Raw genomic sequence first — 24735 nt, forward strand, 5'->3', positions numbered from 1 at the left:
AGGGGTGCAACTCTCGCTCTCTTGAAGACGGAAGGGACGTAGCCAGCGGTCAAGGATGAGTTGATGAGCGAGGTGAGGTAAGGGAGAAGGTCTCCGGAAATGGTCTGGAGAAGAGAGGAGGGGATAGGGTCAAGCGGGCAGGTTGTTGGGCGGCCGGCCGTCACAAGACGCGAGATTTCATCTGGAGAGAGAGGGGAGAAAGAGGTCAAAGCACAGGGTAGGGCAGTGTGAGCAGAACCAGCAGTGTCGTTTGACTTAGCAAACGAGGATCGGATGTCGTCGACCTTCTTTTCAAAATGGTTGACGAAGTCATCAGCAGAGAGGGAGGAGGGGGGAGGAGGGGGAGGAGGATTCAGGAGGGAGGAGAAGGTGGCAAAGAGCTTCCTAGGGTTAGAGGCAGATGCTTGGAATTTAGAGTGGTAGAAATTGGCTTTAGCAGCAGAGACAGAAGAGGAGAATGTAGAGAGGAGGGAGTGAAAGGATGCCAGGTCCGCAGGGAGGCGAGTTTTCCTCCATTTCCGCTCGGCTGCCCGGAGCCCTGTTCTGTGAGCTCGCAATGAGTCGTCGAGCCACGGAGCAGGAGGGGAGGACCGAGCCGGCCTGGAGGATAGGGGACATAGAGAGTCAAAGGATGCAGAAAGGGAGGAGAGGAGGGTTGAGGAGGCAGAATCAGGAGATAGGTTGGAGAAGGTTTGAGCAGAGGGAAGAGATGATAGGATGGAAGAGGAGAGAGTAGCGGGGGAGAGAGAGCGAAGGTTGGGACGGCGCGATACCATCCGAGTAGGGGCAGTGTGGGAAGTGTTGGATGAGAGCGAGAGGGAAAAGGATACAAGGTAGTGGTCGGAGACTTGGAGGGGAGTTGCAATGAGATTAGTGGAAGAACAGCATCTAGTAAAGATGAGGTCAAGCGTATTGCCTGCCTTGTGAGTAGGGGGGGAAGGTGAGAGGGTGAGGTCAAAAGAGGAGAGGAGTGGAAAGAAGGAGGCAGAGAGGAATGAGTCAAAGGTAGACGTGGGGAGGTTAAAGTCACCCAGAACTGTGAGAGGTGAGCCATCCTCAGGAAAGGAACTTATCAGGGCGTCAAGCTCATTGATGAACTCTCCAAGGGAACCTGGAGGGCGATAAATGATAAGGATGTTAAGCTTGAAAGGGCTGGTAACTGTGACAGCATGGAATTCAAAGGAGGCGATAGACAGATGGGTCAGGGGAGAAAGAGAGAATGTCCACTTGGGAGAGATGAGGATCCCAGTGCCACCACCCCGCTGACCAGAAGCTCTCGGGGTGTGCGAGAACACGTGGGCAGACGAGGAGAGAGCAGTAGGAGTAGCAGTGTTATCAGTGGTAATCCATGTTTCCGTCAGTGCCAAGAAGTCGAGGGACTGGAGGGAAGCATAGGCTGAGATGAACTCTGCCTTGTTGGCCGCAGATCGGCAGTTCCAGAGGCTGCCTGAGACCTGGAACTCCACGTGGGTCGTGCGCGCTGGGACCACCAGGTTAGAGTAGCAGCGGCCACGCGGTGTGAAGCGTTTGTATGGTCTGTGCAGAGAGGAGAGAACAGGGATAGACAGACACATAGTTGACAGGCTACAGAAGAGGCTACGCTAATGCAAAGGAGATTGGAATGACAAGTGGACTACACGTCTCGAATGTTCAGAAAGTTAAGCTTACGTTGCAAAAAATCTTATTGACTAAAATGATATAGTACTGCTGGCTGGTGAAATAGGCTAGCTAGCAGTGGCTGCGTTGTTGACTTTGTTTGAAAGTGTAGCTGGCTAGGTAACCTCTAACTGGCTAGGTAACCTCGACAATTACTCTAGACTACACAATTATCTTGGATACAAAGACGGCTATGTAGCCAGCTAAGATCAAACAAATCAAACTGTTGTACTGTAATGAAATGAAATGTAATACTACCTGTAATACTACCTGTGGAGCAAAGCGGAATGCAACTACTCGCTCCAAACCAAACCGGAAGTGCGTATCGTAGAGGGAGAGGCAATAGAAGTGTTGTTTCTTGTATTATTGTCTTTTGTGTCTTTAGAGGACTGCTTCACCTTAATGTCCCCTTTCCCTTTTCTTCTGTCCTTATTTTGTCCCACTTTGTCCCTTCTTTGTCCCTTCTTCTCTTCTGCCAACTAGACACTCCTTGTTAGCTAGCTAGCTTCTTTCAGGAATGTCCCTAGCAACTGCCTAGCAACAGGTAAACAACTTAGCTAGCTAAGAAAACGGTATAATTTTATGAAAAATTGTTACTTTTTCAAAAGCCTTTCTTCTTTGTTTGCTGCTTGTTTGGTCTCCTATTCAGTTTGCAGTTTTCATACCTTTGTACCTGTTTCCTCCAGCATCTTCACAAGGTCCTTTCCTGTTGTTCTTGGATTGATTTGCACTTTTTGCACCAAAGTACGTTCATCTCTAGGAGACAGAACGCGTCTCCTTCCTGAGCGGTATGGCGGCTGCGTGGTCCCATGGTGTTTATACTTGCATACTATTGTTTGTACAGATGAACGTGGTACCTTCAGGCATTTGGAAATTGCTCCCAAGGATTAACCGGACTTGTGGAGGTCTACAATTTATTTTCTGAGGTCTTGGCTGATTTCTTTTGATTTTCCCATGATGTCAAGCAAAGATGCACTGAGTTAGAAGGTAGGCCTTGAAATACATCCACAGGTACACCTCCAATTGACTCGAATGATGTCAATTAGCCCATCAGAAGCTTCTAAAGCCATGACATAATTTTCTGGAATTTTCCAAGCTGTTTAAAGGCACAGTCAACTTAGCATATGTAAACTTCTGACCCACTGGAATTGTGATACAGTGAATTATAAGTGAAATAATCTGTCAGTAAACAATTGTTGGAAAAATTACTTGTGTCATGCACAAAGTAGATGTCCTAACCGACTTGCCAAAACTATAGTTTGTGGAGTGGTTGAAAAATGAGTTTTAATGACTCCAACCTAAGTGTATGTAACCTTCCGACTTCAGCTGTGTTTCTATTGTATGAATGTTAAATACATTGTGGTTTTCATATGAAAGGTTATTTGTGGATTTATAAAAAAATCCGCTTTAGTTATGTTGTGGATTTTAAAGTGTGCACGTGTTTGATGTGAATGTTTTAAAAGTACGAACAAGAAAATAGACAATCAGAATAAAAAAAGCGCCAGAACTTTGCAGATGTAAACTTGTGTCTGTTCTTTTTACTATTACAGGCCACCTCAGATAGACTGAGGCCGGTAACATAAGCACTCTGTGACAACTGCTGATATTTTCATGGGATGTGTATACAAAGTAAGTTGTTGTTGTTTAACTTGCCATTGTTTGTGTCTATCAGTAGTCATAATATAGCAACTACTATGTTATGCATTTATGCTGTCTCCTTTACAAGTAACTCTGCTTTAGGTAACTTACTGTCAAGTAAATACAGTCCTTTCTTGCACTGCTGTCATTTATTACTGTTAGCAGCCATTGCTATTCATTACTCCTGTGTAACATTAGTCCTGTGTAATACATGCTTTTACCTTAGTCCTTACCTTGTGCTTTTGCAGTTCGGTTCCATTTCTATTCACTGCTGTAGCCCATTGATATGCATACTGTACATTCATTGTGCTTTATTCATTGCATTCCATGTGTATACTCATTATTTGTTTCATTTCTCTATTACAGAACCAACCATGTACCTTAGTTTTGTACCCTGTGTGTGAATAAAGCTCCAGTATGAGTTAACTTTTGCCCTGTTTATTTCCCTCTAACCGGGGGCATTGTCAGTGGGTTACAGACCAGCAAACACGTTGAGCCGGGGTCACACTCTTTTCACGGAGCTCTTTCCGCCCTCCAACCCCGTTATTGGAGGGTGGACCATCCATAACACCACTGGTACCCATTGTGCTGTATCACTCAAGTAAAACATTTTAACATAGGGGAAGTACGGCCTGCTAAGTGAAAGTCAATGCATACTACGAACATATTTGATTCATTTACTGGACCTTTCGCTAATAAAGCAGCATTAATGAACCATATAGTGAGTGTACGCTGATATATCTGCGGAGGTTCCAGCACAGTTCCCGTTACCCCGAGTGTGGCGCCCACCCAGAAGGACTAGCACGTTCTGCTGTCTCGTGATGCACCAGCGGCGTATCCTGTTCAGCTCACTCTCGCTGAACATCTCCTCTAATTTGCCCATCAGACACAGGGCGGCGACGGCACAGAATGTGGACCCACCTGACAGACAAGACAGAAAGACCGCTTAATGACAGGGGTTATCAGCCGCCGGCACAGCACCACTATCAATCACCAGTTTCCCTTTTCAACTGTCACAACATTAGCATCAGAGCTTTTGGATCACTTCCCAACTGCGGAGGTGTACTTGTGGGGGAAGATGCGGAGGCGGCGTATAAATCTGCCACGGTAGCAGCTCTGTGTGGCGGCCGCTAACAATGAGGGAGAACCTTGCACTCGGCAGATAGTTAGGAGTATGTACCTACCTATTTGAGATAATATGAATAATCAAGGCCCCCCCCAGGGTTAAATGAAGGTTCTAATTTCCACATTTTTTCTTAACTTGAATATAAATGCTTTGTGTAACGTCCCATGGTTTCATTACACACATATCTCTGTGCAGTAGCTTAGCTAACCCCGGGGGATTCCCTGGAATAATAGGGCTTAATTGGAAGGAATTAAGAGGATATTTGTTCTAGTAAGGTTTTGGGCTAATGGCTAATCCCGCTCTAGACCCATAATATCAATCAATCCCGGGTGCCGCCTGCCATACTCAACATGCGATTCCAATCCAGCCCCCTGGCCAATGCCATTGTCATATGACTGAGGAAGCAAAAACAACATTCAGATTATTAGGCAAACATAGGACCATGTGAGGGATAGATACCCATCACTGAAACGGTATAATAACTTGAAGATGGGGTGACATATGTGATCTATGAGGAAAGGCGAGATCAGGACACAAGCTGCTCAATCACTGCCCACATGGAGCAATCCACGGCCACGTGTCCACAGTGCTGCTTGCTAACTATACTAAACCACACTTCATACACACGCTTGATGAGGCAGACCAGCTTTGGCGACAATAACAATGAGGACGTAACAATGTTGAAAGTAGTAATGTTTACTGTAGTGCCCCGCCCCAGAGGTTAAAAGCCCACCAAATTTGGCAGCAAGAGGATTAGAGGCCTTCCCTCCCGTCTGGATCATATCCTCAATTTAAAGGCGTCTGAGAAAATCCCCAGAGCTTAGGACCAGCGCTGCATGGGCTTCTTGCCTGCCTCTGTCTCCACGTCACAGCAGCCAACTGCATGGCCCCAAACCACACACACAGCTCAATGTAATCCACTACAGCCATCCAGACAGGAATACCGCTTTTTGTTAGATTACAGTTATGGGAAGGCAGGGGATATCACAGAGGAAACAATCACTATTATGAGGCCCAGCAGGATACAATGGTGGCTGGTCTCATCACCTCCGTCTCACCATCCCCTTGTGACTTGGAGGGGAGGATAAAGTGAGAATGTAATAAAACTCAGGACTTGTGTAAACTGTTTCTCTCTGAAGGCTTTGACTGTAAAAAGTCAGGCAGTTGACAAGACGGCCCTTTGATTCCAATGCACCTTCAAAAGAAGGCCACTACTGACACGGATGCTTGATATAGGTCTATCTCTATGACGTGTTGACTACAACAGAAATAAACACTGGGTTAAACCAATGTTGGTTTAAACCCCAGTTTTACACTCTAGCAAGTAGTGGTTGAGGGCTGAACTCTTGTAGAAAAGACTGAGGAGGCTCAGTGCAGCAGGCTGCTTGATGAAAGAGACAAAGTAAAACAACGGACCTACCGTACTCCTCCTGATGTAGTCGATGGCCTTCTTGATGTCCATGCCCGACCAGTCATCGACCATGTAGCAGATGCATGCTGCGGAGTACACAAACCTCATGTCCTTTTCACTTCCTTCTGGGATGGCATAGAAACTGAAAGCAGACATTAAAGGCCTTTTTTGAACGTGTAAGGACGAGGTTTGCTGTGTCAAAGGGTTTTACTGGTTAAATCAGGACGCAGTGATCTCTGACAGTGGTCTCAACGCTGACATTGTTAAACAGGTTTCCCTTCACATAAAGCACAAAAAACTATAATGTACCAAACACTAACATTAGAAGAAAATAATACTTTATTGTCCATCAACCTAAAGACAACGGAAACGTGTCTTTATGCTCACAACCCGACTCCCCCGAGGGATTGGAAGCAAATGGGTCAGCCGAAGTGCAGCGGCCCTGTAACAAGTGTAGATGGTTTAGTGCTTTGCTCAAGGCACTACCAAAGAACGTAACAGTAACTCATTGTTAGTACATCTGGTAAATGAACTGCAGTGGAGAGTGACTAGGTGTTTACCTTCCGTCCTCTAGCTGCAGGGCTTTCAGGCCCATTAGACAGGCCTCCTTATTGACGACTCAGGTCGTCGCCCAGTATGACCAGGCAGGCCAGGCCAGGCCAATGTACGTCATGGCCACTGTCATACAGGTGGGATACTCCTGGGCCCTGAGGAGGCAAGCCTTATCAATGCATTCTGAATAGGACTGCAATATGACGTCTGACTCCATGACTAGTAAAAAAAATCCCCAACTGATTCAGCTGGCTTATAGACACTTATAGGCAGGCAGTTAATAATTATGTTGAACAAGGATGTGTATCCAACGTGTCGAGGTATGAAATTAGGTCAATACCTTTAAAGTGCTGTATAGAACTCCGATGTCTAACCCTAACCCTAACCCTAACCCGCGAAACCCACAACGTCCTAAATTGGATTCTAGGGGGGTATGTGAAATGTGGGTAAAGCCACGGCCATAAAGGGATATGTCGAAGGAAATTAAAAACTTGACATTCACATTTAATGCATACATACACGATATATACAAAAGTATGTGGACACCACTTCAAATTAGTGGATTTGGCTATTGCTGACAGATGTATAAAAATCGAGCACAGGCCATGCAATCTCCATAGACAAACATTGGCAGTAGAATGGCCTTACTGAAGAGCTCCGTGACTTTCAAAGTGGTTTGGGCTAGGCCCCTTAGTTCCAGCGAAGGAAAATCTTAATACTACAGCATACAATGAAATTCTAGACTATTCTGTGTTTCCAACTTTGTGGCAAAAGTTTGGGGAAGGCCCTTTCCTGTTTCAGCATGACAGAAAAAGAACAGTCTGGAAGAACTTGACTGGCCTGCACAGAGCCCTGATCTCAACTCCATCAAACACCTTTGGGATGAATTGGAACGCCGACTGCGAGCCAGGCCTAATAGCCCAACATCATTGCCCGACCTCACTAATGCTCGTGACTGTCCCCGCAGCAAGCAATGTTCCAACATCTAGTGGAAAGCCTGTTAAAGCAGCAAGGGGGACCAAATCCATATTAATGCCGATGATTTTGGAATGAGATGTTCGACGAGCATACTTTTGGTCATGTAGTGTAGCTCTCTGTGTAGTCCTCACTTCAGGGCCCGTATTCATAAAGCATCTCAGTTGGCGTGCTGATCTAGGATCAGATCCCCCCCTCTTATTGATGATGATTTAAAGTGACAAAACTGATCATAGATCAGTACTACTTTGAGACTATAATATAATAAGAGTGTAGCCCAGGGATAGGCCACCCTGTCACACCAGACCAACTGATCAGTTCAGTGATTGCCTAAATTCAAATCACCGGAGGCCTCATTTATCAATATTGTATAGAAATTATTTTTAAATACTACTTACAAACGGAATTTAGAATGGTCGTACGCATAGTAAAAGTCTGATTTATCAAACAATCCTACCAACGTCATATGCACACCGGTAAGATTGAACTGTAACTCAGTAAAATGAACTGTAACTCAGTAAAATCAAATTGTTACATTTATACTTTTGTTCAGTAACACATTTATAAAAATGCCGTTCCACGAAATAAAAATTGCAATGCTTAAATATAGGTGCTGGTGTCAGCAATTGATAGCCAGCAGCATACCACCCTGCATCCCACTGCTGGCTTGCTTCTGAAGCTAAGCAGGGTTGGTCCTGGTTGGTCCAGATGGAAGACCAGATGCTGTTGGAAGTGGTGTTGGAGGGCCAGTAGGAGGCACTCTTTCCTCAGGTCTAAAAGAATATTCCTGTGTAGGGTGCTGTCTTTCAGATGGGATGTTAAATGTGTGTCCTGACTCTCTGTGGTCACTAAAGATCCCATGGCACTTATTGTAAGAGTAGGGGTGTTAACCCTGGTGTCCTGTCTAAATTCCCAAGCTGTCACTCATACCATAATCCACAGCTTATAATTGGCTCATTCATTCCTGTTCCCCAGGTTGTTGCTGTAAATGAAAATGTGTTCTCAGTCAACTTACCTGGCAAAAATAAAAAATTTAGTACAACCAAAAGGTTAAGTGGTGTGACCAGTAAAAACATAGCTACAAAAGAGAGGACAATTAAGTATACTTGAAATAAGTAGGCAACACTTGTCAAAAAGCCATCCATCCTCAACAGTTCCCTCCTGTATGTGTATAGGCCATCATTGCTGTTCTATAGAATAATGAGTTGTGCGTTCCACCTGGCCAGCACAATCAGCAGTGTCTTTTGCACATCAACTGTGCATAAATAGTGGAAGCCTTTTCTGTTCACATAATTTAAATTGTTTTGGGATGGGGATTTTATGGCAATGTGGGGGCTGTCTATTGCTCCGTTCGTATTTGGAACCCATTGATGGCATGGCAAAGAAATCCCTTCGACTTCAACCTGTGCAATGTTGTATGGGAATTGTGTGTTACTGTTCGTTTTGCTGATGTTTATATTTATATTATTTATATTATATTCAGAAATCACAATTAGTGAAAGACTATGATAGTGGAGGTTTACAGGCTATTGATTTTGAGTCGTTAGTAGGTGGTTTTAGAATTAAATGGTTGAAATTATGTTGCTCTAATCCTACCTCTATGTGGTATCATATCCCTAACAGTCTGTTTAATAAACTTAGTGGACTTGAATTCCTAATGAAATGTGATTTTGACCCTCCAAAATTACATGTGAAATTGTCTAAGTTTCACCAGCAAATGTTATTTTTCTGGAAAATGAAATTCAAGCACAATTTTTCCCCCCACAAAACATTGATTTGGAATAGTTGTTCAAATTAATTTACAAAGGCCTTTCATTTGACAAGGGTATTAATTTTGAATGTGATTTAGTAGACAACGCTGGGGAGTTTGCCATTTGATGAGTTCATTGGTAAATTTCAGGTTAATATTACTCCGAGATAATATATGCAAAGCAATTCCACTTCCTTTACTTGGACTTATTAAGAACACTTTGTTATATGAGGTTGTTCTCTCTTTTCCAAGTTTACAAATTAAACTCTGGGCAGTGAGAGAATACGCTCATGGAAGCAATTGAACATGTTTAATTCACACAAACTTCATCTGAAAGTTTCAGTATTGACTATTTTAAACCCAAGAACATGTTTTAGAACAGTCATCTCAGTAGGAAATATGCTAACATGATTGCCATTGCTAACTAGATAGCTTTCTAAATCAGTTGCCTAGCAACAAACATTTTAGGATGATTTGTAAGAAGCTATTTGAGGACATAAAATCGTAAGATATTGTTAAGGAATTGCACTTGTGAACTTTTTTTCTTTCTTAATAAGCAGCTTCTTAAGTTTTCGCGTAAGAAGTGTTTTGTGAATCTTGGCCCAGGGTTGCCTACCCATGGTCTAGCCCAGGGGTGTCAAAGTCAAATGGACGGAGGGCCAAATAAAAAATTTAGCTACAAGCCGAGGGCCGGACTGTTCGAATGTTCATTGAAAAATTTTTAAATGACGCATATAGTCTAGTGAACCTAATTGAACCTACTGAAAACCTAACAAATATATTCCAATATGATCAGATAAATAAAGCAATATTTTCTTATGGCTCTGTCAGTAATCTTTAATTTTCTTCTTGTTTTTGTCCGCGTGTTTCGTTTCATAATGTCGTCTCAGATTATACTCTTTCAGTACCGCCACACTTTCTCCACACAGAAGACACACAGGTTTTCCAGCTACCTCCGTGAACATATACTCCGACTCCCACCTTGTTTGAAACCCCCGGTTCTCAGTGTCCACCTTCCGTTTTGCCATTTTTGATGGGTATCTGAAAGTTAATTTTACTGTGATGCTGACGACTGCTGTGCCAATAAATATTGAAATGAAGCAGCCTACTGCTCGGTGCGTCACCGTTGCATTGTGGGAAATGTAGTATTGGTGCGTGTAAAAGATCTGCGGGCTGCCGGCTTGCTGCGGTCTGCGGGCCGGTTCTAATAATAAATCAAGATCATCCCAGGGGCCGTAAAAAACCTTCTCGCGGGCCGGATGTGGCCCGCGGGCCTTGACTCTGACATATATGGTCTAGCCTATATAAACACGAGCCAAGGCATTATCCATTGCTGTCAGGCAACTCAACAAGTTGCAATGCTGCCATCTAGTGGTTAGCTTTGTCAGAATGGGAGTGTCCCTGACTACTTAAATAGAACTGAAAATCAGCAGCTGAAACTATTTTATTTTATTTTACTAGGCAAGTCAGTTTTAAGAACAAATTCTTATTTACAATGACGGCCTACCCCGGACGAAACTACTGCATAATAATACAAATGTTAATAATAAGTAACAGACCAGACAAGTAACATACTTTATAACTTGTAACTTTATATATCCAACCGATAAACAAGTTCCTAGTAGGATTTCTGTTCATCGTCTAAATAATACATTTAAAAAACGGTCATTGAGCAGAAGTGGCAGATTAGCATCATCCAGATGAGAGCTCATAAAAATAGTAACGTTACCTTCAGAAAGAATTCATACCCCTTGTTTTATTCCACATTTTGTTGTGTTACAGCTTGAATTCAAACGGAATTCAAATGGATGACAAAGTGAAAGCATGTTTTTAGAGATTTTTGCAAATTTATTTAAAATGAAATAATGAGATGAACTAATCATGTTAAACACTATTATTGCAGACAGAGTGAGTCCCATGCAACTTATTATGTGACATATTAAGCAAATGTTTACTCCTGAACTTTAGGCTTGCCATAACAAAGGAGTTGAATACAATTTGACTGATATTTCAGCTTTTCAATTAATTAATTGCACTTTGACATTATGGGGTATTGTTTGTAGGCCAGTGACACAAAATCTCAATTTAATCCATTTTAAATTCAGGCTGTAACAAAATGTGGAAAAGGTCAAGGGGTGTGAATACTTTCTGAAGGTACTGTACCTGTGTCAATGTCTAACACATGTGTTAGCATCATGTGCTGTGTGATTTATGGTAGACCTAAACCATTTATAGTATGTTATAGCTAAATGTCCCTAGAATTCACTCCGACCAACTGTACTTGACACAATGTAATATACACATCGTCTAACAGTGTGGAGAGAATATTTAAGTAATTCACTTTAGAAGTTGAGGCGAAAGGGTTACTTTTTATTATCCAAGAGTGTACCACTGGATAAAAAAGCTCAGATGGTTTTATCTGACTTCAGCTTGGCCTTCTATTTCACCAAATGAAGTCAATGTCGTCTGTGTGTGTATGCCTTCCTCTAGGCCGTTGAAATGCAAATGCCGAATAACAATAAATTACAGTGCATTTGGAAAGTATTCAGACTAGTGATGCACCGATATTACATTTTTGGCCAATACCGATATCCAATATTTTCATTTACATTTTACATTTAAGTCATTTAGCAGACGCTCTTATCCAGAGCGACTTACAAATTGGTGCATTCACCTTATGATATCCAGTGGAACAACCACTTTACAATAGTGCATCTAACTCTTTTAAGGGGGGTGGGGGTTAGAAGGATTACTTTATCCTATCCTAGGTATTCCTTAAAGAGGTGGGGTTTCAGGTGTCTCCGGAAGGTGGTGATTGACTCCGCTGACCTGGCGTCGTGAGGGAGTTTGTTCCACCATTGGGGTGCCAGAGCAGCGAACAGTTTTGACTGGGCTGAGCGGGAACTGTACTTCCTCAGAGGTAGGGAGGCGAGCAGGCCAGAGGTGGATGAACGCAGTGCCCTTGTTTGGGTGTAGGGCCTGATCAGAGCCTGAAGGTACGGAGGTGCCGTTCCCCTCACAGCTCCGTAGGCAAGCACCATGGTCTTGTAGCGGATGCGAGCTTCAACTGGAAGCCAGTGGAGAGAGCGGAGGAGCGGGGTGACGTGAGAGAACTTGGGAAAGTTGAACACCAGACGGGCTGCGGCGTTCTGGATGAGTTGTAGGGGTTTAATGGCACAGGCAGGGAGCCCAGCCAACAGCGAGCAATTCCTTGCCAAAAAAACGATAACGATACTTAAAATTTTTGCAGCCTTTTAAGTATTCTAGTAGAGTTAAATAGTTAACACACACACACGGATGCAGCGGTCTAAGGCACTGCATCTCAGTTTAAGAGGCGTCACTACAGTCCCCGGGTCAAATCCGGGCTGTATCACATCTGGCCGGGAATAGGGCGGAGCACAATTGGCCCAGCGTCGTCTGGGTTTGCCCGATGTAGGACGTCATTGTAAATAAAAATTTGTTCTTAGCTGACTTGCTTAGTTAAATAAAAGGTTACACATACACAAACCACACTGACCAAAAATGTATTTTGTTGGCATTTACGTACGTCCCATTAACAATAAAACCCAATCAAAACCTATTTCTTTCTCTTACTTGCTGTGCTGCTTCGTTGTTCATTTGTTCAGTCGTTTCATTCTCAACCAGGATTTCTCATACTATGTAACGCCGTGTGGGTCTTTGCGTGTCAAATAACACTATTTGACATGTCAAAAATGCTTGTTGACCAATCAGGACCAGAATAAGACTGCACGTCACATAATAATTGAAAGCGTTCATACATTTTTTACGTAGTTATTACACATTGATTACACTATCACTCGTATTTCATATGTCACAACGATTCATCTATACGTATGCTATGATGCTGGTAAAGTTGTCTCGCGCACCTACAGTGCTGGTCATAACAAAAAAGTTAGCTAGCTCTTGGACGCAAACAAAGTCCTTCCCCAAAAACATAGCAAAACGACAATCTGTTTCAGTAGCTATAGTTAGCTAGCTAACTATATAGCTAGGTGTCATCTAAAATAACCCTAATTTACAAGACAGTTCTTGTGGCTCAGTTGGGGTCCCGTGTGGCTCAGTTGGTAGAGCATGGCACTTGCAACGCCAGGGTTGTGGGTTCATTCCCCACGGGGGGACCAGAATGAATAGGTATGAACTTTCCAATTTGTAAGTCGCTCTGGAAAAGAGCGTCTGCTAAATGACTTAAATGTAATGTAAATGTAATTTGACTAATGGTGGTCAGACCCATCTGTGAAGCTAGCCACAATAAGGATTAGCCACAATAGTGGACTTTGCAGTTAGCCTTCAAAATACAAGTATGTCATTGACAGTGATGCAAATTAATACAAATAGTAGAATTATGCCATAATTGAATAGATCATGCTAAACGAGGTTGGAATGTTTTTATATAAAATCAACAAAAGACAATTTGTTAATTTGACAAAAATCTGTTGAAATCACACTGGATGTATTATACTTAAGAATTGCATTGGGGGCATACTAGTACTTCCGGCGCCGACAAAGATGGCCGCCTCGCTTCGCGTTCCTAGGAAACTATGCAGTATTTTGTTTTTTTACGTGTTATTTCTTACATTGGTACCCCAGGTAATCTTAGGTTTTATTACATACAGTCGGGAGGAACTACTGAATATAAGAGCAACGTCAACTCACCATCATTACGACCAGGAATATGACTTTCCCGAAGCGGATCCTGTGTTTTGCCTTCCACCCAGGACAATGGATCTGATCCCAGCCGGCGAACCTAAACAACGTCGATGTAAAAGGGGCAAATGAAGCGGCCTTCTGGTCAGGCTCCGGAGACGGGCACATTGCGCACCACTCCCTAGCATACTACTCGCCAATGTCCAGTCTCTTGACAACAAGGTTGATGAAATCCGAGCAAGGGTTGCCTTCCAGAGAGACATCAGAGACTGTAACGTTCTTTGCTTCACGGAAACATGGCTCACTCGAGAGACGCTATCGGAGTCAGTGCAGCCAGCTGGTTTCTTCACGCATCGCGCCGACAGAAACAAGCATCTTTCTGGTAAGAAGAGGGGCGGGGGGGTATGCCTTATGATTAACGAGACGTGGTGTGATCATAACAACATACGGGAACTCAAGTCCTTCTGTTCACCTGACTTAGAATTCCTCACAACCAAATGTCGACCGCATTATCTACCAAGGGAATTATCTTCGATTATAATCACAGCCGTATATATTCCCCCCCAAGCAGACACATCGATGGCCCTGAACAAACTTTATTTGACTCTATGAAAACTGGAAACCACATATCCTGAGGCTGCATTCATTGTAGCTGGGGATTTTAACAAGGCTAATCTGAAAATTCTATCAGCATATCGATTGCGCACCAGGGCTGGTAAAACCCTGGATCATTGTTATTCTAACTTCCGCGACACATATAAGGCCCTCCCCCGCCCTCCTTTCGGAAAAGCTGACCACGACTCCATTTTGTTGCTTCCAGCCTACAGACAGAAACTAAAACAAGAAGCTCCCGCGCTCAGGTCTGTTCAACGCTGGTCCGACCAATCTGATTCCACGCTTCAAGTCTGCTTCGATCACGTGGATTGAGATATGTTCCGCATTGCGTCCAACAACAACATTGACGAATACGCTGATTCGGTGAGCGAGTTCATTAGAAAGTGCATCGGCGATGTCGTACCCACAGCAACTATTAAAACATTCCCAAACCAGAAACCGTGGATTGATGGCAGCATTCACGCGGAACTGAAAGCGCGAACCACTGCTTTTAACCAGGGCAAGGTGACCGGAAACATGACCGAATACAAACAGTGTAGCTATTCCCTCCGCAAGGCAATCAAACAAGCTAAGCATCAGTATAGAGACAGAGTTGCAGTAAAGTCCCTGTGTAGGGTTGCAATTCAACGAGTTGCAATTCAACGGCTCAGACACAAGAGGTATGTGGCAGGGTCTATAGTCAATCACGGATTACAAAAAGAAAACCAGCCTCGTCGCGGACCAGGATGTCTTGCTCCCAGACAGACTAAATAACTTCTTTGCTCGCTTTGAGGACAATACAGTGCCACTGACACGGCCCGCTACCAAAACCTGCGGACTCTCCTTCACTGCAGCCGACGTGAGTAAAACATTTAAACGTGTTAATCCTCGCAAGGCTGCAGGCCCAGACGGCATCCCCAGCCGCATCCTCGGAGCATGCGCAGACCAGCTGGCTGGTGTGTTTACGGACATATTCAATCAATCCTTATCCCAGTCTGCTGTTCCCACATGCTTCAAGAGGGCCACCATTGTTCCTATTCCCAAGAAAGCTAAGGTAACTGAGCTAAACGACTACCGCCCCGTAGTACTCACTTCCGTCATCATGAAGTGCTTTGAGAGACTAGTCAAGGACCATATCACCTCCACCCTACCTGACACCCTAGACCCACTCCAATTTGCTTACCGACCCAATAGGTCCACAGACAACGCAATCGCAACCACACTGCACACTGCCCTAACCCATCTGGACAAGAGGAATACCTATGTGAGAATGCTGTTCATCGACTACAGCTCAGCATTTAACACCATAGTACCCTCCAAACTCGTCATCAAGCTCGAGACCCTGGGTCTCGACCCCGCCCTGTGCAACTGGGTACTGGACTTTCTGACGGGCCGCCCCCAGGTGGTGAGGGTAGGTAACAACATCTCCACCCCGCTGATCCTCAACACTGGGGCCCCACAAGGGTGCGTTCTGAGCCCTCTCCTGTACTCCCTGTTCACCCACGACTGCGTGGCCATGCACGCCTCCAACTCAATCATCAAGTTTGCAGACGACACTACAGTGGTAGGCTTGATTACCAACAACGACGAGACGGCCTACAGGGAGGAGGTGAGGGCCCTCGGAGTGTGGTGTCAGGAAAATAACCTCACACTCAACGTCAACAAAACAAAGGAGATGATTGTGGACTTCAGGAAACAGCAGAGGGAGCACCCCCCTATCCACATCGACGGGACAGTAGCGGAGAGGGTAGTACGTTTTAAGTTCCTCGGCATACACATCACGGACAAACTGAATTGGTCCACCCACACAGACAGCGTTGTGAAGAAGGCGCAGCAGCGCCTCTTCAATCTCAGGAGGCTGAAGAAATTCGGCTTGTCACCAAAAGCAATCACAAACTTCCACAGATGCACAATCGAGAGCATCCTGTCGGTCTGTATCACGACCTGGTACGGCAACTGCTCCGCCCACAAACGTAAGGCTCTCCAGAGGGTAGTGAGGTCTGCACAACGCATCACTGGGGACAAACTACCTGCCCTCCAGGACACCTACACCACCCGATGTCACAGGAAGGCCATAAAGATCATGAAGGACAACAACCACCCGAGCCACTGCCTGTTCACCCCGCTATCATCCAGAAGGCGAGGTCAGTACAGGTGCATCAAAGCAGGGACCGAGAGACTGAAAAACAGCTTCTATCTCAAGGCCATCAGACTGTTAAACAGCCACCACTAACATTGAGTGGCTGCTGCCAACATACTGACTCAACTCCAGCTCACTTTAATAATGGAAATTGATGGAAATTGATCAAAAATGTATCACTAGCCACTTTAAACAATGCCACTTAATATAATGTATATACTGTACTCTATATCATCTACTGCATCTTGCCATCTTTATGTAATACATGTATCACTAGCCACTTTAAACTATGCACTTTTATGTTTACATACCCTACATTACTCATCTCATATGTATATACAGTACTCGATCTACTGCATCTTGCCTATGCCGTTCTGTACCATCACTCATTCATATATCTTTATGTACATATTCTTTATCCCTTTACACTTGTGTGTATAAGGTAGTAGTTGTGGAATTGTTAGGTTAGATTACTCGTTGGTTATTACTGCATTGTCGGAACTAGAAGCACAAGCATTTCGCGACACTCGCATTAACATCTGCTAACCATGTGTATGTGACAAATAAAAATGTGATTTGACTTGCAGCATACCACCCTGCATCCCACCTACTGGCTTGTTTCTGAAGCTAAGCAGGGTTGGTCCTGGTCAGTCCCTGGATGGGAGACCAGATGCTGCTGGAAGTGGTGTTGGAGGGCCAGTAGGAGGCACACTTTCCTCTGGTCTAAAACATATCCTAATGCCCCAGAGCAGTGATTGGGTACACTGCTCTGTGTAGGGTGCTATTTTTCGGATGGGACGTTAAATGGGTGTCCTGACTTTCTGAGGTCATTAAAGATCCCATAGCACTTATTGTAAGAGTAGGGATGTTAACCCTGGTGTTCTGGCTAAATTCCCAAGCTGTCCTTCATACCATCATGGTCACCTAATCACCCCCAGCTTACAATTGGCTCATTCACCCCCCTCCTCTCCCCTGTAACTATTCCCCAGGTCGTTGCTGTAAATGAGACAGTCAACTTACATGGTAAAATACATACTTATTTCACTGGATTGTGGGTCAATGACATGGAGTATCAGTCTACTCAGTGACACCCAGAGAAAATTAGCGTCGTGGCTCTTATTGCGGGACTCTGAAACAATTGTGAATTGAGCCACATTTATTGTCAACCTATGTGTATTGAACACTATTCCCAAGGAAAACAATACTGCTTGGATGTTTTGAAATCTGACAACTCTGAGGAGGACGTTGGGAAAAAATATCTTGGGTATTGAGTAGACTGATACCCCATTTCAATGATCCCCAATTCTTAGGTAAAGCTGTACAGTGCAATATGAATGTCAATACACACAATAGGCTGACTGAGGAGGTGATTTCACACAATCACAGTCCCACGATAAGAGCTACAACGCTAATATTTGAGTAAACTCTTCACAGTTGTTCTGTGGGTGTCACCGAGTAGACTGATACCCCTTTTCATTGCTTCACATTCCAACCTTGTTTAAAAACCTCTCTGGGATATGTGGGACGCTAGCGTCCCACCTCGACAACAGCCAGTGAAATTGCAGTGTGCCAAATTCAAAACAGAAATCCCATAATTAAAATTCCTCAAATATACAAGTATTTTACACTATTTTAAAGATAAACTTCTTGTAAATCCAGCCACAGTGTCCGATTTCAAATAAGCTTTACGGCAAAAGCACACCAAACGATTATGTTAGGTCAGCACCTAGTCACAGAAAACCATAAAGCCATTTTCCAGCCAAGGAGAGCCCTCACAAAAGTCAGAAATAGCGATTAAATTAATCACTAACCTTTGATGATCTTCATCAGATGGCACTCACAGGACTTCATGTTACACAATAAATGTGTGTTTTGTTCGATAAAGTTAATCTTTATGTCCAAAAACCTCATTTGAAATTGGTGTGTTATGGTCAGAAATGCATTGTCTCAAACAAACATCCGGTGAAAGTGCAGAGCCACATCAAATTACAGAAATACTCATAATAAAAATTGATAAAAGATACAAGTGTTTTGCATGGAAATATAGATAAACTTCTACTTAATGCAACCGCTGTGTCAGATTTCAAAACCGCTTTACGGCGAAAGCACACCTTGCGATTATGTTTGGTAAGCGCCAAGTCACAGAAAAACATACAGCCATTTTCCAAAGAAGGAGAGGTGTCACAAAAGTCAGAAATAGCATTATAAATACTCACTTACCTTTGATGATCTTCATCAGAATGCACTCCCAGGAATCACAGTTCCACAATAAATGTTTGTTTTGTTCGATAAAGTCCATAATTTATGTCCAAATACCTCCTTTTTGTTTGCGCGTTTAGTTCACAAATCCAAACTCAGGAGGCGCGGGCAAGTCCAGGCGAAAGTTCAGACGAAAAGTCATATTACAGTTCGTAGAAACATGTCAAACGATGTATAGAATCAATCTTTAGGATGTTTTTATCACAAATCTTCAATAATGTTTCAACCGGAGAATTGCTTTGTCTTTAGAAATGCAATGGAACACAGCTAACTCTCACGGGCGCGCGCGAGACTGAGTTCATGGAACTCTACCAGACATCTGGTTGAAACAGCTCTCATTCTCTCCCCCTTCACAGTAGAAGCTTCAAACAAGGTTCTAAAGACTGTTGACATCTAGTGGAAGCCTTAGGATGTGCAATATGACCCAATAGACACTGTATATTCGATAGGCAATGACTTGAAAAACTACAAACATCAGATTTTCCACTTCCTGGTTGGATTTTTTCTCAGGTTTTTGTCCCTGCCATATGAGTTCTGTTATACTCACAGACATCATTCAAACAGTTTTAGAAACTTCAGAGTGTTTTCTATCCAAATCTATCTAATTATATGCATATTCTAGCTTTTGGGCCTGAGTAGCAGGCAGTTTACTCTGGGCACCTCATTATCCAAGCTACTCAATACTGCCCCCCCCCCCCCCTATCAAGTCTAAATATGACATGATTCCACCAATTGTAACCTTCTGCATCACTTCCAAAGCGGTACTTTTATTTTCGAAGGCAAACCGCAAGTTACACTATTGTGCCTAATTCTTATTGTGGCTAGCTGCACAACACATAACCGGTCCGTTCGAGCATCATTAGCCAGATGAAACTAGCTGAAATTAAATTAAATTAAAACGAATATTTAAAACTCCTTGCACACAGAACACCCAGCTGGTGATGGTGATATAACTGAGTAGAACAATCCTTCCTTTATAATCCTTTATAACGCTAGATATTTATTTTCATGAACTCAAGTTCAATTTCAATAGACGAACAACAAGTGGCTCCCTTGCTCATACTTACTCACAATGATTCCTAAATCATTGCTAAGAATAATGAAAATGACTGCAGTTTCTACTGGTCATTGTTTTCAGGCTGGTTGTATTGGTGCTAGCTACCCCAGAAGTTGCGGTCGAACAAATAATGCTTTATTACCAACGCGGTATTGTAAACATCGTTCGTGGCCGGTGTTTGCTTGTTTGCAGACTTTTAAGTACAGCTTTGACAGTGCTACTGATAGTAGTGGTGGCGCTTGGCTTGCACGTGCAAATTCAGAACACACAACATTCTATAATAGAACTGTGCTATTTTACATGTCAAATTAAAAGCTTATTTGACTCGTCAAATAGTGTTATTTAACGTGTATCTTTTTTGACACGCAAAGACCCAAACGGCGTTCCATAGTATGTTGTGAAGCTAATAGCAGTGACGCTATTACTGTGTAACTCAGGTAGGGCAAAATGTGTACCGGTGCTCGACCAGTCGGCAAAAGCCAACATCACCCACGACAGAAAACGGTTGATTGTCAAGGGCAATGAATAACATTATCTTGGATTTCGCCTATGAGTTGTCTCGCTGAAATGTTCTTTCAAATGACTGCTCGATCCACACAGCAGACATTGTGGGCTAGGTTAGGAATACTGTACTGCATGTGTAGCACAAAATTTTATGTGGCGTCATTATGTCATGTACCTACGTTATATAAATTATATAAATAACGTCAGCTTCGACATCGGTTTTGCACATCGGCGTTAAACTAGACATTGGGCCGATACCGATGTTGGCATTTTTAGAGAATATCGTCCGTTTCCGATATGTTCACCGATATATTGTGCATCCCTAATTCAGACCCCTTGACTTTTCCACATCTTGTTACGTTACAGCCGTATTCTAAAATGGATTGAATTATTTTTTACCCCCTCAATCTACACAGAATACCCCATAATGAAAAAGCAAAAACTGTTTTTTAGAAATCTTTGCAAAGACAAAGACATTTACATAAGTATTCAGACCCTTTACTCTGGACATTGTTGAAGCAACTTTGACAGAGATTACAGAGATTATTGGTTGTCCTTCTGGAAGGTTCTCCCATCTCCACAGAGGAACTCTGGAGCTCTGTCAGATTGACCATCGGGTTCTTGGTTACCTCCCTGATGCAAGGCCCTTTCCCCCTGATTGCTCAATTTGGCAGCCAGCTCTAGAAAGAGTCTTGGTGGTTCCAAACTTCTTCAATTTTTAAGAATGATGGAGGCCACTGTGTTCTTGGGGACCTTCAATGCTGTAGACATTTTTTGGTACCCTTCCCCAGGCGTGTGCCTCGACACAATCCTGTCTCAGAGCTCTACGGACAATTCCTTCGATCTCATGGCTTGGTTTTTGCTCTGACATGCACTGTCAACTGTGGGACCTTATATAGACAGGTGTGTGCCTTTCCAAATCATGTTCAATGAATTTAATTTACCACAGGTGAACTCCAATAAAGTTGTAGAAACATCTCAAGGATGATCAATGGAAACAGGATGCACCTAAACTCATTTTCAAGTCTCATAGTAAAGGGTCTGAAAACTTATGTAAATAAGGTATTTCTGTTTTATTTTTTATAAATGTGCTAATATTTCTAAAAACCTATATTCGCTTTGTCATTATGGGGTATTGTGTGTAGATTGATGAGAGAATATATATATATATATATATTTTAATCCATTTTAAAATAAAGCTGTAACGTAACAAATGTGGAAAAAGTGAAGTGATCTGAATACTTCCTGAATACAATGTGCTTAAAACCTACAGTAGGCCAGGGAAACACTTACGGTCCTCTGTAGGAAGAACTTGTAGTGAGTAGACCCATTCAATCAAGCTGAGCTTGTCTATTAAATCAAGGGAATCCAGGACATCAAGACCAGAGAGAGCAAAGAACACAATGGTCAACCTAGACAGGAACACAACAGGTAAAACAAACGTTTATACACCTAGTAATAGAACAATACTATTAGAATTAGCAAAGGTAGGTAAGAACAGAAAAATAAATAATGAGTGGTAGTGTACATGATATGTCAGCATTATAGCCAACTCCATGCAATCCAAATGCATCACTTAGCTAGGTAATTGGTTGTCATTACTAAAACTATCAAATATCAAATGAATATCAAATAAAACGATCAAATATTGTTGTCTAAGATTTTAAATGACCAAGCTAGCCTGGTCCGAGTCCAGATTTTTATTTAACTAGGCAAATCAGTTAAGAACAAATGATTATTTACAATGACAGCCTATGAACAGTGGGTTAACACTGCCTTGTTCAGGGGAAGAACGACAGATTTTTACCTTGTCACACGGGGATTCGATCTAGCAAACCTTTCGGTTACTGACCCAACGCTCTAACCACTAGCCTACCTGCCGCCCCAGATCTGTTTGTGCTCTTGCCAATTCTATTGCACAATGACTGAATAAGCGACAGGGAGTTGGCATGATATCAGAAACAGACTCCAGCTATGGCCACTAGCTAACGTTAACAAAAACACAGTTTTTGCCTAATGACAGCGTTACACAACATTTCAATAAAGTGATTTTCGTAGCGGGTTAGCTAGGGGAGCATTTTCGCTAACACAAACTATTTTCATAACCTTAACCTCAGTCTCCTAACCTGCTAGGTTAATTATCATAACGTGCTACAAATCACTAAAGTATCGAAGTAACGTGAAGTTTCCCAATACAGTGGCACTGGCAGACTCGCCTTCCTCATTCAATCTGCTAGCTAGCTAGTTAGCATGCTGGCATCGTAGCTAGGTTAAAAAACGTTCACATGTAAACATGCAGTGGACGGACTATTTTGAAAATATGATTATATTAAATTAATACACAATTAATTATGATCATATTTATTTGTAGATTACAATTTTAATGGTTTGGCATTATAAGTAGTGTGAAAATATATTTTTACATTTTCATGGATAACATTAGCATAATGTTTTATGTTAGAGAGTGGAGAGGAGGAAGACTGGATAGGAAGAGTGAAAGAGATAGAGGAGGAAAGGTAAAGATATGATTACAGAGCCTGCCAATTTATTATTGCAAACCATTTTTTTGTTTGTTGATAAAATACAAAAATGAGGCAAGCAATGGGAATCTGTTAACCAAAGTATTTTATCTAATAGTGTACTATTTATTATTAAAGATTGGAGAAGGAGAAGGAAAAATTAAGGGAGTAAAAAGAGTGAAGCGAGGAGTGTGGAAGAGTGAGGTGGAAAGGTAAAGAGAAGGAAAGGAAGAAAGAGCAGGAAGACGAGTGGAGAAAGATTGGAGGAGAAGAAAAAGTTAAGAGAGTAAGAAGAGTGACACAAGGAGAGTGAAAAAGAGCAGACAGAGGAGGTACAATGGCTCTTTCCAAGAAACGGAAATGCCATTTTAATGACAACATGATGATAGAATTTCCATTTATACGCTCAGGTCAAGACGATAGAATGGTTAACTGCACCCTTTGTAATTCCTCTTTTTCAATTGGCAGCGGGGGAAGAACGGCAGTGGTAGAACATCAACAGACAAAAAAGCATAAAGCCTCTCTGATTGCCCGTGTCGGTATGCCCTCTGTCACCACATTCTTCAAGAAGGTGGAGCCTTCCCAAGAACAATATGATTTAGCTGTGCAGGAGGGTGTCTTTGCATACCACACTATGCGACACAATCATAGTTACAGATCTATGGACTGCACAGCACAACTGACACGAAAGCTTTATGAGCCGAAGTTTACATGTGCCAGGACAAAATGTGAAGCCATAGTGAGTAACGTGTTAGCACCATGGGCAACTACTTTGGTAACACAGGACCTAGACCAGGTTGAATTTGTGTCCCTGTCCATTGATGCGTCCAATCATGGACATGTAAAGCTGCTGCCAGTAGTAGTCAGATATTGTAAGATATATGGTGGCAACACATCTGTGGAAACAAAACTGCATGATTTTGTTGAATTTAAAGGAGAAACAGCAGAGGAGATTTCAGCTGAGGTCCTGGTGGTCATCCAAAAATGTAACCTGCAAAACAAAGTCGTGGCATTCTCTGCCGACAACACAAATAGCAACTTTGGAGGACTGAATAGGCTGGGGAGGGTCAATGTCCATACCAAAGTTAAAAATGCTCTGCAACGGGAGGTGATTGGCTTAGGTTGTCCTGCCCACATCATTCATAACACGGCCAGAACAGCTTTGGATATGATTCCCCTTGATGTTGAGTACCTGCTTCCAAAGATATTTGGATATTTTCACCGTCAGAGTAGAAAGACTGAAGAGCTTTTGTGAGTTTGCCAGGAGTACCATAACATTTTAGGACACAGCAATGTTCGCTGGCTGTCCATGCTCCCTGCTCTAGAAAGACTGCTGAAAAGGTATGTGCCATTGAAATCCTTTTTTCTTTCTGAAGACAAATGCCCTGTTGTCCTGCGAGCAATGTTCGAAGATCCACTGACTGAACTTTGGCTGGCCTTTGTCCATGGAAACTTGACCATATTCAGTGACATGATCAAGATGCTTGAATGCCAGGACCACTGTGCTGTGGAGTCAGCTGCAATTCTGAGAAACATTGAGGCAAAATTGACTGTAAGATGTGATGACAACTTCATTCCAGTTTTGGTCAGAGGACTTCTGAGAGAGCTAGAGGGAAATGGAGCAATGTCTAAAGAGAGCTTTCTCAAAACATCCCAATCATTCTTCACTACGGCTGTGAACTACTTGCAAGCATGGGGAAAGCACACAGATAATCTAAAATATTTACATTGTCTCCTTTTAAAAAGGCAACCTCAGCGTGAAGAGATCCAGAAGGCAGCAGGCACACTGCAGGAAAAATGCCCTAATGTGACCATCAATGAGGATGCATTGTTTGACGAGGTTACTGGCCTGCAAGAGTTCCTAAAGGGGGGTTCGCTTGAAGAATGGA

General features: G+C 42.9%; 1 pseudogene; it reads right to left on the bottom strand.

Annotated features, from left to right (window-relative positions):
• The window catches only part of LOC139545892 (geranylgeranyl transferase type-1 subunit beta-like), a 31990-nt pseudogene extending 10228 nt beyond the window's left edge, over positions 1-21762 (bottom strand).
• Between the last annotated feature and the right edge of the window lie 2973 nt (positions 21763-24735).

The sequence above is a fragment of the Salvelinus alpinus genome, chromosome 19 (genome assembly GCF_045679555.1).
Source record: "Salvelinus alpinus chromosome 19, SLU_Salpinus.1, whole genome shotgun sequence".
Classification (NCBI taxonomy): domain Eukaryota; kingdom Metazoa; phylum Chordata; class Actinopteri; order Salmoniformes; family Salmonidae; genus Salvelinus; species Salvelinus alpinus.